The following is a 17,125-nucleotide window of genomic DNA, read 5'->3' on the forward strand; positions in this document are numbered from 1 at the left end:
TTTAGGACAGTGGCTGAAACCCTAGAGGCTGGGCTGGGTGGGGGCGGGACTCGGGAAGAATTTAGCCAGCCCCCTAACACACACACACACACACACTGCAAACACACACCCACTTCACGCCTACGTGCACCCACATACTCTCACACAGCCTCTCCATACAGCCACACACTCAGATACATTCCATAGGCTCATGCATTCCACACCCGCACCACACACACACTCACACCACATCTGCACACACTCACACACTGCCCATTTCAGAGCCTGCAGCTGCCTCCACCCCAGGCCAGCCTGAGGTTGGGCTGCGGAGACCCATGTCGGTCCATTCCCCCTTCGTCCCACACCTGCCCTGCCTTCCTCAGCTCCCCGTCTTTGCCCAGGTGCCCTCATCCCTGCCGGGCAGCAAATAGCATTCATCTAGAGGCTGCCCACCCCCAACCAGGGCAAGCCCTGGCTCTGGATCTGTCCCTCTCCTCATGGCCCACCACAGGCTCCCAGGCTCTGCTTTCCAATGTCTGGGCTGTGCCAGGTGACAGTTCTAGGCCTGGCTGTGCTGTGGGCCGCCAGGAAGGGGCCCTTTCCTCCCCAGGCCTTAGTTCCCTGTGTGTACAATGGAAGAGCAGGAGACTGCGGCCGTAACCGTGGCCACAGTGTCCAGGGAACACCTGCCTCTCTCTGGTCTTCTTTCATCGTTAGAGCAGCAGATCGGCCCAATTTTGTCTGGGAGCTGTCTTAAGAGGCCACCCCCATCCCCATTTGATTTAGCCTGTTGTCTAAACCAGAGCAAGCACCCCCTGCTTATGGGATAAAAGGTGGTGAGGCCAAGTTAAGCCAGCCCTGGCCAGTACTGTCCATGACCACGCAGTGACCTTGTGCGCCAAACCTGAGAGGTGGCCCCACCACACAGCAAGTAGCTGAGCCAGGGGCTGGTTTGTGAGGGGAGGGCAATCAGCCGGGGCCCTCTGCCTCCAAAGTCTCCATCAGCTTCTCCCTGAATTTGGAACTTGAACTGGCCTGGCCTCTTCTCACACCCAGCGCAGGGCCAGCTGAGCTTCAGGCCCCATGGCCTCCGCGGCTGCAGAGCTGCCAGGACGGACACTGGGCAGAGCAGGTCCACCCCACCCCATGCCGTCACCCCCAATAGCTTCACCTGTTCCCCAGGGAGATGGTCCAGTCGTGGGGGCCAGGGCTGGTCCCTGAGGTTTTCAGGGCAGCTGCTGCACACACTCCCACGGTTGAGCAGGGGGCAGCTTGTTGACCAAGCTGGGAAAACAGCGCAGCTGCCCTTGGGACTGGCCCTGGACAAAGAGAGGTGAGGGAGAAGCAGGGACGGGAAGCTCAGGCCACAGTGGGGGAGCAGCGGGTGGTGGGGACAGAGCTCATAGACCTGGTCCCTTGTCATCTCTGTGCAGATGCTCCTCTCTGCACTCTGACTTTCCTAGGCTGGTGGGGTCATGTGGTATGGGATGGCACTCTCAGTCACAGCCCTCTTATCACCCCAGCTGGCCCCTCATCTTTCGCGTCCTCTGGAGAAAAGCCGCCTCCCAGCCCTTCCTTGCCTTTCACTGGTTTCACCACTTTTCCCCCGGCCGTAGCCACCTCCCCATTCACATTCCCTGCCATCTCTGAGTCTGCTTCTTTCTGGGTGCTGGGCACATTTCCTCCTACTGCAGACACGGGTGGAGCGGGAAGGGGTAGGCACACTGTCCACCTGGCACAGTCTCAGTTCTACCCCCTTGGGGCCACAGAGCAAAGGCCAGGGAAGCACTCTGATTGGCCCTGCACACACAACAGGCTCATCCCTGAGCCAATCACGTTGCCAGGGGGACAAAGGGCTGCGGCTGGCCAGGCCTCATCGTGGGCTGCCTCTGTGGCCTGGAGGGTGGGCTACTTGGCCACCCCTCCAGACCCTTATAGAATCAAGGAAAGGAAGCCTCCCAAAGAGGTAGGGTGCTGTAACAAAAACGGGGGGAAGCTAACAGATTAAAACAACAGAAGTCACTGTGCGGTCAGATGAGCAGGGGTGGTAGAGAAGTCCCTAACTAGGGGAGACCCAGCTGGAAACCCCAAGGTGTCAAGTGCAGCTCAGCACATTTGGCTGACGAACAGAAGGCAAGAATGGCCTTCAAATGCCTGCATCTTGGGGAGGAGAGTGGGGCTTATTTTCAGTCTCCAGCAGGTAGGGGTAAGACTGAGGAGCAGACGTCACAGACATTCCCAGCTCCAGGAACGAGAGAACACTCTGCTAGCAAGAACTGCCCCAGGGAGGATGGACTGCCACAGCGGGGTGCAGGGCGGGGGTCATCCCTGTTCCAAAGACCATTCTGGAGGAGCAGGTGTAGATTAGGTCCCTGCCCAGGTATTGGCAGGGTGGCAGAAAGGACAGATGGTGGAGAGTTTTTACAGGTACCCCCCACAATTCCTTCTAACTCAGACCTTCCATAGCTAACAACACAGACTGCGGTCATCTAGCAAGAGAGAAACACAGGATTGTAGTCGGGGAGACAGGTGAGATGAAGAAAAGGAGACAGAGACAAGGAGGCAGACAGGACAGTGCGGACAAAGTAAGGCCCTTGAGACAGAAAGGTGAAGCAGGCGGGCTGCAGGCACATGGCCCCCGCCCCTCCCAAGGTCGCCGATGTGGGCTGTGGGGGCAGTGGTCCCCTCAGCCCGGGTCCCTCCCAGGCATGGAGCCTCCACAGAGCTGGGCAGCTCGGCATTCATTAGGACCTGTCTAATGGCTCGGAAGATTGGCCAGTTCTAGGGATGCTGATGAATAGAGACCACGCTGAGATTTATTCCTAATTATCTCATTTGTCTCCCCCCATTACTCTTTATGGCCGGGATTTATGGGACCATTAGGGGGGCCCAGTCAGGCCAGGACGAGTGTGAGCCTCGAGATGCTTCATGATAATAATAGTAACAACGCTCCCCCTGGCCCGGATGAATGGAGGACTTCCTTCTTGCCCTCCCCATCCCCTGTCCTTGGGACCCCAGACACCAGCTTCCCCTATGTTCCTCTCCTGTCTGGGACCCCGGGCCCTCAGCCACCTGTGGAGTTCAAACCTGTGCCCCCCTTCGCCTCCTGCTCCACCCCAAGGGCTCAAGGTAGTAGTGGGAGGACCTGATTTCAAAGGTAACACCTCTGGGACAAGGTCTGTATCAGTATTGATGTGTTTGGCAGCAAGCAGCAAAGAACCCAAATAAATGTGGCTTTATCTGTAAGGACATTTATTGTCTCCTTAACTAGAAGTGCAGAAGTGGGTGAGCCCTGAGCCAATTAGGAAACTCAAGGACATCATGAAGGAGCCTGGTTTCCATCCTTCCGCTCCATCATGCCCAGAATGTGGTTCGTGGCTCCCTTCCTCATCACAAAATGGCTACTGCAGCCCCAAGCATCGTGTCCTTACGCATGGCATCCCTCAAGAACAAAAAGCATAGGTGGCTTAGGCACGGTGGCTCATTCCTAGCACTTTGGGAGGCCAAGGCGGGTGGATTGCCTGAATTCAGGAGTTTGGGACCAGCCTGGGCAACATAGCGAAACTCCGTCTCTACTAAAAATACAAAAAATTAGCCAGGCATTGTGGTGCATGCCTGCAATCCCAGCTACTTGGGATGCTGAGGCACAAGAATCCCTTGAATCTGGGAGGCGGATGTTGCGGTGAGATCATGCCACTGCACTCCAGCCTGGGCAGCAGAGAGAGACTCTGTCTCAAAAAAAAAATGGGCAAGTGGAAAAGGGGGCCCTTCTTCTTCCTCACCTCTTACCAGAGCAGGGAGGAAATGATTTCCAGAAACCTCTCACAGGCTTCTACTCACACCTTTGCCCAGACTGGGTCATTTTCTTTTTGCTTTCTTTCTTTTTTTTTTTTTTTAAGATGGGGTTTCACCATGATGGCCAGGCTGGTCTTAAACTCCTGACCTCAGGTGATCCACCCACCTCAGCCTTCCAAAGTGCTAGGATTACAGGCGTGAGCCACCGCGCCCGGCCCGACTGGGTCATTTTCCATGTTAGCTTGGGCTCCTCCAGAAGCCAACTCTAAGCAAGAATTGAAGTGCAAGTGATTTGTTTAGGAGGAGATTCCAGGAAACACCAGTAGGGGAGTGAGGAGTGTTTTCAAACTGGTTACCACGGTGGGCAACTGGACATGTGCTTCTGAGGAAACTGTGTTATTTGAAACACTTTTTTTTTTTTTTTTGAGATGGAGTCTCGCTCTGTTGCCCAGGCTGGGGTGCAGTGGCACAATCTCAGCTCACTGCAACCTTTGCCTCCAAGCTTCAAGCGATTCTTCTGCCTCAGCCTCCTGAGTAACTGGGATTACAGGCATATGCCAGCATGCCCAGCTAATTTTTATATTTTTAGTAGAGATGGGGTTTCGCTATCTTGGCCAGGGTGGTCTTGAACTCCTGGCCTCGTGATCCACCCTCCTCAGCCTCCCAAAGTGCTGGGATTACAGGCGTGAGCCACCACGCCCAGCCTGGAAACTGTGTTATTTAAAAAACAAACCCACGGTCCCTGGTTGAAGACTGTTCCCAGCAGGGAGAGTTCTCTGGCACTCCTAGCCTGCTTGGGCTGTGGAATAAAGTCCCTAGAGGCAGAAAGGGGCCAGGGTGCTCCTCCCTGGGAAGGACCGGGAAACTGGCAGGCATCAGTGAAGCCTGCCCTCACCTGCCAAAGAGAGTGTTGACTGATGGCCAGACAAACCCAACTCACTGTTGGGCAGGGGGAAAGGGGGCTAGCTTTGGGGACTCAGCCCCAGGGTCTGCCACAGAGCCCCTCCCCACCTCCTCTCCCCTGGACTCTACTACCCAGGCGAGCCATAGGGGATGAGCTTCAGTGTGAGGTGAATGTGGGAACAAACCACATAGAGAAGGCATGACTCAGCCCCTGTCCTGTTAGAGGGCTCATGTCAGATGTCTCATCACGAAGATTCCCGGAAGCTACTGTGTGAAAGTTCTCCAAGCTTCCCATTAGCCAAAACTTAGTCACATAGTCACATTCAGCTGCAAGGGAAGTGTATTAGTCCGTGCTCACACTGCTATGAAGAAACAGCTGAGACCGGGTAATTTATAAAGGAAAGAGGTTTAATTGACTCACACTTCTGCATTGCTGGGAAGGCCTCAGGAAACTTACAATCACGGCAGAAGGCAAAGGAAATGCAGGCACCTTCTTCATGGGCGGCAGGATGGGGTGAATGCAAGCAGGGGAAATGCCAGATGCTTATACGTTCATTATCAGATCTCAGGAGACTGTCATGAAGACAGCATGGGAGGAAGTGCCCCCATAATCCAATTACCTCCATCTGGTCCCACCCTTGACATGTGGGGATTATGGGGATTACAATCCAAGATGAGATTTTGGGTGGGGACACGGCCAAACCATAAGAGGAGGCTAGAAAATGTCATCTTTATTCTGGGTGGCCATATGCCCAGCTGAAATTTCTATTAATGTGGAAGAAAGGGAGACTAAGGCGGGGTATGGTGGCTCACACCTATACTCCCAGCACTTTGGGAGGCCGAGGCGGTGGATCACTAGGCCATGAGTTCAAAACCAGCCTGGCCAGCATGGTGAAACCCCATCTCTACTAAAAATACAAAAATAAATTAGCCAGGGATGGTGGTGCGCACCTGTAATCCCAGCTACTGAGGAGGCTGAGGCAGGAGCATCGCTTGAACCCAGGAGGCGGAGGTTGTGGTGAGCAGCTGAGATCATGCCACTGCACTCCAGCCTGGGAAACAGAGTGAGACTCCGTCTCAAAAAGAAAGAAAGACTAGATATTAGGGGACAGCTAGTTGTCTCAACTACCCTACCCAACAGCCATTCACCTCTTCCTTTTTTCCTTTTTTTTTTTTTTTTTTTTTTTTTTTTGAGACAAAATCTCTCTCTGTTGCTCAGGATGGACCACAGCGATCCTGCAGCCTCAACCCTGTAGGTGCAAGTGATCCTCCCACCTCAGCCTCCCAAGTAGCTGAAACTAAGCCATGAACCATAACACCCAGCTGATTGTTTATATCTTGTAGAGATGGAGTCTCACTATGTTGTCCAGGCTGTTCTTGAACTCCTGGGCTCAAGTGATCCTCCCATCTCAGCCTCCCACAGTGCTGGAATTACAGGTATGAACCCCTGTGCCGCACCTTCTTCCTTTTTTCTTTTTTCAATCAGCCCCTGATTTAGTTTACTCTTCTCCTAGCATCTATGAGATTCGAAGAGAGTAGACCCCAGCTCCAGGGGATGAATCATGATTGCAGTAAGCCAACCGTGGTGGTCTCATCCCCACTGTCAGTGGCTGGTTTAGGAATGAGCATGTGAAACCATCCTGGCCAATGGAACATGAGAGTAAAAGTCTCCAGAGGCTTCTAGGACATCAGACAGGGACATTCCCATTTCTGCCCTACGTAACCCAGACAAAACGAGCCACCTTGGACCTATTGAAGGGAGCCGGTCTGGGAGGTCAAGACAAGCTTTCAAGGACTCCAGAGTGGAAAGAAGAGAACTATCTACTCCTAATGACATCTTCGCCCCTGAATTAGCCAACCCTGGAGCCATACTACCTGTCAACTTCCTGTTATAGAATCATTCTTAAGCCACTTTAATTGGGTTTTCTACTCTTTGTAGCTAGAAACATACCGATGTGCTCCCTTCTCTTGGCATTAGCTTCTCTCTGAGATGAATGGAGGGGTTGCCCTAAAGTCTCACTTTCCTGGTAAAAGGAATTCAGAGAGCTCTGTGTCTACCGTGTTAGTGACAGAAATCCTGTGCAAACCAACTTAAGTACAAAAGGAATTTATTGGCTCTCATGGCCAGAAGGAACACTCTGGTATTTGTAAAATTAAAGAAAGAGCTTCAGGAATCAGGATGGGAGCTGGGGACCCAGTGCCACTGGGATTCTTTTGCTGTCTTCTTCCTTCTGTCTCAACTCTGAGACTCCCTGTGCGATGGCCTCAATATCTCCTATTGAAGATAGATTTTCTCTACATTGATGGATGGGGAGAAAGCAAGGTGAACAGAAGCCAGAGATATTGACAACCCCGGTGAGAGAAAGGACCCTTTGCATAGTTTCTTAGTCCCAGGACAGGATGCTGGATGGCTCTCTGGGATCATATGTCCATCCTCAGGATGAATCAGTGTTGCACTGGATACCTTGATTGGTCAAGCCTGGGTCATCTTTTTACCCCTGTTGGAGAAAGAGCTTTGGTAATTGATAGCTTCATCAGAACCACATGGAGGGGAAGAGGAGCAGTTCCCAAGGAGTGGTGTGTACTGTTCCAGAAGAAGCAGGGAGGCACTGGGAGGACAAACCAAAAACAGATGCTCAAGACACATCTCAGTCCCCCAAAGACAGATTTTTTTTTTTTTGAGGCAGAGTTTTTCCCTTATCCCCCAGGCTGGAGTGCAATGGCGCGACCTTGGCTCACTGCAATCTCTGCCTCCTGGGTTCAAGCAATTCTCCAGCCTCAGACTCCCAGGTAGCTGGGATTACAGGCGCCTGCCATCACGCCTGGCTAATTTTTGTATTTTTAGTAGAGACGGGGTTTCACCATGTTGGCCAGGCTGGTCTCAAACTCCTGACCTCATGATCTGCCTGCCTCAGCCTCCCAAAGTGCTGGGATTATAGGTGTGAGCCACCGTACCTGGCCCCAAGTGATTCTTTCTACTAAACGCTGCCTTGCATCTTGCCAATATACTGAGTGAAACCAACCCTGCTACCCAGAGAAGGGCTTCACTTCTATGTGAATGGTGCCCCTTGAAGTGGGACGATGTGGCACCCCTGAACTTGACAATACCTTGAACTTGGACTGCAGATGGGTGGCAGAGCCATAAAGGAGGCCTTCTACCTCTTGGGGATCTTGCCCTAAAACTCTAGCCAAACAGGGTGTTCCATTTTGGATGATGAATCTATCAGATGCACCCCATTAGGACAATTCAGAGTATTCCAAATTGTGCGTGTATGGGTGGGGGAGGTTGTTAACCGGGGAGTGGGTTACACGGATGATGGAAGAACCAAGATGCCAATGGTATGATGAGGCGCCCCAGAGACTAGCAATACCAGCAAGGAATAGAGAGAAAATAGGAGGAGGTAGTGTTAGGTGTTACTGCAGCCCAGAAGCCAGGACCATGTACAAAGAGCTAAAACCACGGGGTGGGAGTGCTGCCTAGCAGAAGCCATAACTGTGGGGTGCAGACTGTGGGAGCTGGAGCAGCAGAGCAGACAGCTGCTTCTGGAGAGACCACCCAAGGCAGAGAAAGGGAGACAAAGGCCCTGGCTTCTCCCTTCCTTCTAGCTTGTGAACTCACTCCAGTGGCTTCACTGGCTGAACCCAGATGGAAGCCAACTGAAATAGGAGCCTGAGAAACAGAGGCTGTAAGGGCCATCATTCCTCTGGTGCAGAGCAGAGGAAGGGCGAGGCATGGGTCTGAGGACACATAGGCAAATGACAGATACAATGGCCAACTGACCTGCGGTGGACATGTTTGTGTCCCCTCAAAATTCATATGTTGACATGCTAAGCCATCATAGGATGGTATTAGGAGGTGGGGCCTTCGAGAGGTAATTAGGTCATGAAGGTGAATCACTATCATGGGGTGAGTGTCCTTATAAGAAGAGGAAAGATGGGCCGGTCGCAGTGGCTCATGCCTGTATTCCAGCACTTTGGGAGGCCGAGGCGGCCAGATCACCTGAGGTCAGGAGTTGGAGACCAGCCTGACCAACATGGTGAAACTCTGTCTCCACTAAAAATACAAAATTAGCAGGGCGTGGTGGCACATGCTTGTAATCCCAGCTACTCAGGAGGCTGAGGCAGGAGAATCGCTTGAACCCAGGAGACGGAGGTTGCGGTGAGCCAAGATCATGCCACTGCACTCCAGCCTGGGCAAAAAGAACAAAACTCCATCTCTAAATAAATAAACACATACATACACACATAAGAAGAGGAAAGAGCAAGCTTTCTGCTTTCCACCATATGAGGATACAGTGAGAGATAGCTGTCTGCAACTGGGAAAAGAGTCCTCACCAGAACCTGGCTATGCTGACAGTTGACCTCAGACTTCCAGCCTCCAGAACTGTAAGGAATAAATTTTTGTTGTTTATAAGCCACTCATTTGTTACAGCAGCCCAAACGGACTAAGACAGGGCCTCATCAGATCCTCTGCCTTGCAAAGCGTGAAGGCCACCGGAGTCATTTTCATGCAGCCTGCTGACATCCCAGTTCTGGAAGCTCAGAGCCCCTGAGTGACTACAGTGTCTGCACATTCCCGGAAGTCCCACTTTAGCCCCATCATACACACTCCCTTACCATACACACTCCCAGCTTGGATTACCCTGTAGTTCTGTAGTCTCCAGATCCAGCCTGGGCCAGCAGGGTTGCTGTCAGAGCCCCAGCATCCAGCTGCAGGGAAGGGAGGGAGAAAGGGGGGGGCCTGCAAAGGAGGGGCAGCCCAGGGAGCCAGCGCAGAGTTGGGGGAGGGAGGCCCTTTCATGGCTTTCTACCCCCACCACCGCCACACACCAGGAAATATTTTGAGCAGAATGAAAATGAAAGCAAAGAACCGCATATCAAAATTTGTAGGTTGCGACTGGGTGCAGTGGCTCATGCCTGTAATCCCAACACTTTGGGAACCTGACGCTGGCGGATCACTTGATGTCAGGAGTTCGAAACCATCCTGGCCAACAAGGTAAAACCGTGTCTCTACTAAAAATACAAAAATTATCTGGGTGTGGTGGCATGTACCTTCCCAGCTACTTGGGAGGCTAAGGCACGAGGATCGCTTGAACCTGGGAGGTGGAGATTGCAGTGAGCCGAGATTGTGCCATTGCACTCCAGCCTGGGCAACAGAGCCAGGCTTTGTCTCAAAAAAAAATTTTTTTTCTTGTAGGTTGCAGCTAAAACAGTAGAGGGAAATTTGTACCAGGCAATGACTTTATTAGAAAAAAAAAAAGATTTCAAATCAATGATCAAAACTTCTATCTGACAAAACTAGAAAAAGAAAAACAAATAAACACCCCCAAAAGCAGAAAAACAAATATTAAAGAACAGAGCAGAAATCAATGAGACAGAAAACAGACTAACAATAAACCAAATGAATGAAACCAAAAGCCTATTCTTTGAGAAAAATCAATAAAAATGCATAAACTGCTAGTCAATCCAAAATTACCTGTAAAAACATTTACAAGAGCATCAAACACTATTAAATACTTAGGAATAAATCTGACAGAAAATGTGTAAGACTGGGTACACTGGAAAATTAAAATATATTGCCAAGAGGAATTAAGAAATGGAAATATATACTGTGTTTATTAATCAAAAAAATCAATATTGTGAAAATGTCAATTCTCTCCAAAATTGATCTATAGATTCAGTGCAATCCCAGTCAGAATCCAGCAGGATTTTGTGTGGAAAGCAATAAGCTGATTCTAAAATATATACGGTGAGAAAAAGGACCTAAAAGAGCCAAAAGACTTTAAAAAATAAGTCTGGAAGACTTAATACTGCCTGTGGGAAGTAGAAAAGTTTTTTTTTTTTTTTTAAGTTTCCTTTCTTGTTAAAGAGTAAGCATGCTAATAACTTTGTTAAGTCCTATCTTATGTAGCTGTTAGACATGCCATGCTTATAGGCACGTAGTACATTCTGTGTCTTTGTACTTTAATCAAGATATCTGTGCTGGACGTGCTCACAGGCATGTCCCCGCTCCCCACTGCTTTTACCTGTTTAGAAAAGTTTTAAGTTGTTAGCCAATCGAGTTTTAGTTTAAATTGTGAGGTCTGGCTCCAGCCAATGGAGATCAGACACAGCAGAAAGGACAACTCCCAAATATGTAAGGGATAAATTTGACTGTTTTCCTTTGTTCATTGTACTCTTGTGGCACGATGACTAGTGAGGGTACCCTTCCTGCAGTCCAGGAAGTAATAATGGCATTGCTGAAAGATCCTCTGTCTCAGTGCAAATTTTTCTTTACAGCACTGAGCATCTATTTCCAACACTGCCTGATTTATAAAGCTACAGTAAGCAAGACAGACAAATAGATTTGCACAATAGAAAGTCCAGCAATGGACCCACTCATATATGATCAATTTATTTTCTTTTATTATTATTGTTATTATTTTGAGACAGAGTCTCGCTCTGTTGCCCAGGCTGGAGTGCAGTGGTGCAATCTTGGCTCACTACAACCTCTTCCTCCCAGGTTCAAGCTGTTCTCCTGCCTCAGCCTCCCAAGTGGCTGGGACTACAGGTGCATGCCACCATGCCTGGCTAATTTTTTTGTATTTTTAGTAGAGACGGGGTTTTGCCATGTTGGCCAAGCTGGTCTTGAACTCTCGACCCCAAGTGATAACACCCACCTCAGCCTCCCAAAGTGCTGGGATTACAGGCATGAGCCACCGCACCTGGCCGTGATCAATTTATTTTCAACAAAGGTGACAATATGATTTAATGGAGCAAGATCATCTTTTCAACAAATGGTGCTAGAACAATTGGCTATCCATCAGCAAAAAAAAAAAAAAAAAAAAAAAAAAAAAAAAAAAGAAGGAACAATACTTTGCACCATAAGCAAAAATAACTTAAAATGGACCATAGGCCCAAGTGTAAAACCTAAAACAATAAAACTTTCAGAAGAAACAAAGGAGAAAAATATTTATGACTTTGGGTTTGCTACATATTTCTTAGATGGAACAACAAAAGCACAGATTGTTTTTAAGAACTGTTGTATTCAACTTTATCAGAATTAAGAACTTCTGTTCTCCAAAAGACACTGTTAAGAGAATGAAAAACAAGTCACAGGCTGGTATAAAATATTTGAAAATTATTTTATAATTTTCTGATTATTAAAAAAAGGGCTGGCCTGACATGATTCCGACCAGTGCCGCTGTTCTCTTGAGCAGTGGTCACATATCTCTGTCCGCCTTATCTCCCACCTAAGTGCGTGCCACCACCCAATGGAAGATTCCACAGATGTGGACATGCACCCCCTGAGGCCCCAGAGCTATCTTTTCGATTGTGAACTAAAGGCCGACAAAGATGATCACTTTAAGGTAGATAATGATGAAAATGAGCACCAGTTATCTTTAAGCACGGCCAGTTTAGGGGCTAGTGCAAAGGATGAATTGCACATTGTTGAAGCAGAGGCAATGAATTACGAATGCAGTCCAATTAAAGTAACACTAGCCCTTTTGAAAATGTCTTTAGAGTCAACGGTTTCCCTTGGGGGATTTGACATAACACCACCAGTGGTCTCAGGTTGAAGTGTGGTTCAGGGCCAGTGCATATTAGTGGACAGCACTTAGTAGCTGTGGGGGAAGATGCAGAATCAGAAGATGAAGAGGAGGAAGATGGGAAACTCTTAAGCATATCTGGAAAACAGTCTGCCCCTGGAGGTGGTGGCAGCGTTCCACAGAAAAAGTAAAACTTGCTGCTGATGAAGATGAAGATGATGATGATGATGATTTTGATGAGGAGGAAACTGAAGAAAAAGCACCAGTGAAGAAATGTATGTGAGATAACCCAGCCAAAAATGTACAAAAGTCAAACCAAAATGGAAAAGACTAAAAACCATTATCAACCAAGATCAAAAGAACAGGAATCAAAAAAAAAAAAAAAAGGAAAAAACTCCTAAAACACCAAAAGAACCGACCTGGTTCTGTAGAAGGCATTAAAGCAAAAATGCAAGCAAGTATAGAAAAAGCGCATTGAACAATCCAAGCGGATTGAACAATCCTGGGCACTACTGGTAAATTAAGCCCAAAGATGTGGAGAAAGGAAAAGGAGAGATAAATATAGTCCATACTGAGTGTCATCAACAATCCAGACTGAAGTCTTCTATTTTAATCTCAATCCCCTTTTTGATTTGCCATCCATGCCTCTTCAGACTGGAAACAATCTAACAATCTCACTCTTGGTTCTCTAAAGCACTTTCTTCTGACTGCTGTGATTCAGTGAACCTTGCCCTTTGCTTTCTATTACTTGTGTATTTGCCTCACCCTGACCATGTTTTAAATCACCTTTGTATCTCCTTTGCTGCTCAATAATTTTTTTTTTTTTTTTGAGACGGAGTCTCGCTCTGTGGCCCAGTGCAACGGTGCAAACTTGGCTCACCACAACCTCTGCCTCCCAGGTTCAAGCGATTCACCTGCCTCACCCTTCTGAGTAGCTGGGATTACAGGCATGCACCACCATGCCTGGCTAATTTTTTTATTTTTAGTAGAAATGGGGTTTTACCATGTTGGTCAGGCTGGTCTCGAACTCCTGACCTCCTGATCCGCCCACCTTGACCTCCCAAAGTGCTGGGATTCCAGGTATGAGCCACTGTGCCTGGCCAAAGTTTGAATGAATAATTAAAAAAAAAAAAAGTGCTACATTCGGCCTATTGAAGGGAGCCAGTCTGGAAATAAGAAAACTATCTGTTCCTTATGATATCTTCACCCCTGAATTAATAAACCCTGGAACCACACTATCTCTGAATGTCCTGTTATAGAATCATTCTTAAGCCACTTTAGTTGGGTTTTCTACTACGTGTAGCTAGAAACCTACTGACCGACGTGTTCCCTTCTCTTGGCATTAGTTTCTCTGGGAGGTGAATGGAGAGGCTCCCTAAACTCTGTACCAGGAAAGTGGTAAAGGATTTGCTATCTGATAAAAGATTTGTATCAAAATGCATTAAGAACTCTCAAACTTCAATAAAGAAAACAAGCAACCCAACAAAAACTGGCAAAAGATTTAAACACTTCACCAAAGAAAAAATACAGATGGCAAAAAAAATATGAGAAGATATTCGACGTCATTAGTTATTAGGGAAATTAAAATTAAACCCACCATGAGATATCATCATATACCTATTAGAATGGCCAAAATTAAAAACTGACCACACCAAATATTATTGAGGCTGTGAAGAATTAGAATTCTCATATATTGCTAGTAGGAATGTAAAATGATACCATGGCTTTGAAAACATTTTGGCAACTTCTTAAAAAGTTGAAATTACACCCACCTCATGACCCAGCCATCCTACTCCTAGATATTTACCGAAGAGAAATGAAAGCATTTGTCCCTGCAAATATTTGTAGACAAATTTTCATAGCAGTGTTATTCACAATAGTCAAACTTCTAAACAACCCAATGTCCATAAAATTTGAATGAATAAACAAATTGTGGTATATCCATACAATGGAATATTACTCAGCCATTAAAAGGGAAAGAAATACTGATGCACGCAACAATATCAGTGTGTCTCAGTTATGCATCTCATTAGATTAACAGATGAAACTAATTATTCCTACTGAAGGAGGCCATAGGAAAAGTAGGTGCATTCTTGATGATTCCAGTTTTGTGAGATTCTAAACAGCACAAACTAATCTATTGCACAGAAAGCACATCAGTGGTTGCCTGGGATTGGAGGTAGGGTGGGGATAAACATAAGGGAGGGATCACAAAGGATCACAGTGAACCTTTTGAAGGTGATGGATGCGTTCACCATCTTGACTGTGGTGATGGCTTCGTGGGTGGATACGTATATCAAATCTTATCAAATTGTATACTTAAATATGTGTAATAAATGACTTTATAGCTCAATAAAGCCACTTTATTTTTTATGAAGTAGACTTTTTTCTTTCTTTTTGCATAGCTTGTTTTTAAGTTCTTTTTTTTTTTTTTAATTTTATTACCATAGGTTTTTGGAGAACAAGTGGTATTTGGTTACATGAGTAAATTCTTTAGTGGTGATTTGTGAGATTTTGGTGCACCCCTTACCTGAGCAGTATACACTGAACCAATTTGTAGTTTTTCATCTTTCATCCCCGGAGTCTCCAAAGTCCATTGTATCATTCTTATGCTTTTACATCCTCATAGCTTAGCTCACATGTACAAGTGAGAACATACAGTGTTCGGTTTTCCATTCCTAAGTTACTTCACTTTGAATAATAGCTTCTAGCCGGGCGCGGTGGCTCACGCCTGTAATCCCAGCACTTTGGGAGGCTGAGGTGGGTGGATCACCTGAGGTCAGGAGTTCGAGATCAGCCTGACCAATATGGTGAAACCCCATCTTTGAAAAAACAAACAAACAAACAAAAAGTATAATAGCCTCTAATCCCATCCAGGTTGCTGCAAATGCCATTGATTTATTCCTTTTTATGGATGAGTAGTATTCCATCATGTGTGTGTATATAGGTGTGTATGTGTGTACGTGTGTATGTATATGTGTGTGTGTATGTGTGTATATGTGTGCACGTGCGTGTGTATTTGTGTGTGTACGTGTGTGTGCTTGTGTATGTGTGTGTATATGTGTATGTGTATATGTGTATGTGTATATGATATGTATACACACACACACATATGCCACAGTTTCTTTTTTGTTGTCACTCCATAACATTAGCACACATGCCACAGTTTCTTTATCCACTCATTGATTGATGGGCATTTGGGTTGGTTCCACATTTTTGCAACTGGGAATTGTGCTGCTATAAACATGTGTGCAAGTATCTCTTTTATATAGTGACTTCTTTTCCTCTGGGTAGATACCTAGGAGTGGGATGGCTGGATCAAATGGTAGATCTACTTTTAGTTCTTTAAGGAATTTCTATAGTGGCTGTACTAGTTTACATTCCCCAAAGCAGTGTAAAAGTGTTCCCTTTTCACCACATCCATGCCAACATTGATTATTTTTTGATTTTTTGATAATGGCCATTCTTGCAGGAGTAAGGTGGTATTACATTGTTGTTAGGAAGGATTTCACAGAGGAAAACTGAGGCAGAGCAATTTCATGGTAAAGTACAACATCGAATAGCATGTGAGCACTCAAGGTCGGACTATCTGCCCCAGCTCCAATTGTGTTGGACTTTATAAATGACACCATGATGGACATCCTTGAACATAAAGCCTTCAAGCACATCTTGGACAATTTCTTTAGGGTAAATTCCTATATTTAACTTGACCTCTTAGTACCTCAGTTCTCTCACCTGTAAAATGGAATTAATAACGATGTCCATATCAGTGTGCGGTGGAATTTAATAAAGCTGTCTGTGCCTGTGTGTGTGTGTGTGTGTTACCTAGAAGAGTTGCCCATACCTAGTAATTCCTTGTTACCGAAAGCTGGATGAATTCGAAGGAGGCAAAAACACAGATGTCCCCATATCTTTGTGGTGTTGGCTGATAGTTTCCATCTAGATTGCCAGCTCCTGGAGCTCAGCGACCAGGAAGGGCACACAGCCCACTGGAAGCCTGAGAAGGGACAGGCGGCAGGGTGGGGGAAGCGGTGTTGACAGAAGCAAAAGAGAGCTCAGAGCACCCAGCTTGTTTTCTGGGCAAAGTGTCTGAAACAGAGAAAATCCAAATGTTGTGATACATATTTCTTCCCCAAATTTCATGCTGGTAGAACTACTGGCCAGTAATTACCTAGCAAATTAGAGAATCTACTAGGTCCCCAATTAGGTACCCAAGGACATAACTGGTCCCTAATTAGAAAAAGTTGCCAAATGGGAACAATTATCTCTGTTCTCCATTTCATTTCCTCCCTCCTCAAGCTAAATCTCTCTGCTTCCCCTCCCCTGGTGGATCTTCCTGCTACCCCTTTGGGGTTGGGGGGATAGGAGGAGAGAGACGAAGGCTCGTGCCAATCACCACCAGTAGTGCCCACCTTGGAGGTGGTGCTGAGGGCTTCTCCTTTGCATTCCCAGGATCCCCAGGCACTCCCCACGTTGCTTCCTAAGAGGCTGTTTGCTAAACTACAGCAAGGGTTAGTCTTACTCATCTCTCTGTCTCCTGACCTAGGTCAGGGCCTGACATTCAGAAAATGCTTAGAAATGACTGTTGAAGTGCAAGGATGGCTCTGGGCCAGAGTGACGGTGTTGAGTGCCTCCTTCCATTCAGAGTTTATGGGGCTCGCTGCACCACCCTCGCTGACCACATGCTGCCATGGCCCAGCAATGCCATCCTGCCCACACCCGGCAGGAGGCCAGGAAGGAGACAAAATCTCCACCAGCCTCCTTCTTCCTTTGTTGCTCTGAAGTTGGAAACACATCTCTGAGCGGAGGGAATCAGGAAAAGTTTCATGGAGCAGCTGGTGTTTGGTCGGGGAAATCTGGAGGTCAGAGGAAAATCCAACAGAAGGTCACAGATGGGCAACCCTGGACGGGGGAGGTGC

General features: G+C 47.3%; 1 long non-coding RNA gene and 1 pseudogene across 1 annotated transcript in view; one reads left to right on the top strand and one right to left on the bottom strand.

The window, feature by feature from the left end:
• The window catches only part of LOC116533532, a 21,160-nt gene extending 5,327 nt beyond the window's left edge, over nt 1-15,833 (bottom strand). Inside the window, exons 1-2 of the long non-coding RNA XR_004261337.1 lie at nt 15,822-15,833; nt 10,624-10,626 (exon numbers count right to left, since the gene is read on the bottom strand). This is a non-coding gene — a long non-coding RNA (uncharacterized LOC116533532). The remainder of the gene's footprint in view (nt 1-10,623; nt 10,627-15,821) is intronic.
• LOC116533531 lies at nt 11,931-12,684 on the top strand (annotated as a pseudogene).
• Nucleotides 15,834-17,125: the final 1,292 nt, after the last annotated feature.

Source organism: Sapajus apella, unplaced genomic scaffold (genome assembly GCF_009761245.1).
Source record: "Sapajus apella isolate SASKATOON/1434 unplaced genomic scaffold, GSC_monkey_1.0 scaffold83, whole genome shotgun sequence".
NCBI lineage: Eukaryota > Metazoa > Chordata > Mammalia > Primates > Cebidae > Sapajus > Sapajus apella.